The sequence below is a fragment of the Echinops telfairi genome, unplaced genomic scaffold (genome assembly GCF_000313985.2).
Source record: "Echinops telfairi isolate 266 unplaced genomic scaffold, ASM31398v2 ScPeMD7_2280;HRSCAF=2840, whole genome shotgun sequence".
Lineage (NCBI taxonomy): Eukaryota > Metazoa > Chordata > Mammalia > Afrosoricida > Tenrecidae > Echinops > Echinops telfairi.
In genome coordinates, this window is record NW_022106178.1 from 19,696 (window position 1) to 21,378 (window position 1,683).

The following is a 1,683-nucleotide window of genomic DNA, read 5'->3' on the forward strand; positions in this document are numbered from 1 at the left end:
TGACATTAATTAACCAGAGGGATTCAAAACAAATACACACACGCACTATAAATATAATGATGTAAAAAATATATGCAGGTGGGAGGTAACAAGTAAAAACAGAAACTGTACTTAGAGAGTGGCAACTTCCAAAGTAACAAAATATCTTATTTCCTGAATTAGCTTTTCAGTAGAGGAAATGCCTTGGGTTTTTTTGGCCCCAACTAACTGGTGGTGATAGTTTGGAGAGAAACATTTTCCATCCTCAGGGTGATGGACCAGCAGGTGCAGCTCGCACTGCATAGTAGCAAGGCTGGCTTGGGGCGAATGCTTCCGTGTCAGGAGGCTGTGCACACAGCCCCAGGCTGTCTTCACAACAGCCAGGAGGATTATTTTGACTCCGTTTTGAACAACTGATGTAAGGACTGGCTGTTGCCTTCATGTGACAAGCGGGAGGTGGCCGGTGGGTGTGCAGGACTGGGGGATCACAGCCGGACCCTGACTATTGTGACCTGGGGGTGAAGCCCTTGCTCTTCAGCAAGGGAGTGGTGAGCCAGCTTGGCTGATGCATAACGCAGCTGTGGTTTACAGGCCCACCAACCGGCTCTGCATCAGCCACTATGGCCAGAAGAAACCAGGTGATCACAGGCTTCCCAGCACAGTCATATTGATTTTGGGGGAAAAGAAAAATGTATGTAAGTTGCCATGTACCCAAACTATCAACCAGCTGCTGCTGTGTGCTGCTGAGTTGATTCTGACTCCTCATGTCCCCACGTGATGGAGACTGCCCAGAGGTTTTCTAGGCTTTATGATCTTTCTGGAAGCAAATCGCCCAGTCTTTCTTACACAAAGCAGAGTGCTGCACCACAGTGCCGCCATGACTCCTCATCAACCAGCTAGTGGACAGGAATATTTTCTAAGAAACAAAACCCCCAAAGTTGTTTCCTGAAAAGAATGCAAAGGGGTAGGGAGACAGAAAACAGACTCAGAGGTCGCAGTTAGCAGGTGCCAATTTATTCAATCTTGTGCATGATTCAGAGCATCTGATATTTCACTGCCAAAACGCCAACCTGATTTCTTCGCCATTACAAAACACTGGCGGCCCTGAACAGTTCACTCGAGGTCTTTGTCCATTTGGAATTGAGCAGTTTTCCCATTTCACTCACAAGTCACATTCACTGAAGGCTTTGGGAAGAGGGGAAAGACAGGGCTCACAACCGCCCCTCTGAGCCAAAGGCACTTAATGTCAAAAGATAAAACATGGTGAAGTCGCCCCACTGACATTCCTGGGTGGCCTGATGGCTGAATGTTAGCACGCAACCACTGGTCCATGTGGGATTCATCATCACAGTAAAAGACACTGGTTTCTTTGCGAAAACAAAGTGCAGTATGAATATCAGACTCGGCACTAGCCCCACCCCTCCCCTGACACACATCCTTTTCTGAAAATAATGCATGAGAGAACTCTTATTTTACATGATTAATATTGCCCAAGGTGCACACATGCGAAGTTAAAAAATAACCTCTGATAAATTATATGCGGTCATCACAATAGGATCTGGAGTCATTCGTAGGGCTTTTGAATTGGAAAGAATTCCGAAATCAAGATGTCCATCCCTTGATTACTAAGGAGGGCCACCAAGGCTCAGGAAGGTCTTGGTGGATCTAATCCTGAAGCAGAAGCTGGGTGGGCTGGATTCCGTC

The 1,683-nt window shown here is 46.8% G+C and overlaps 1 pseudogene; it reads right to left on the reverse strand.

Moving 5' to 3' along the window:
- LOC115870663 overlaps positions 1–858 on the reverse strand; it is a 3,463-nt pseudogene extending 2,605 nt beyond the window's left edge.
- Between the last annotated feature and the right edge of the window lie 825 nt (positions 859–1,683).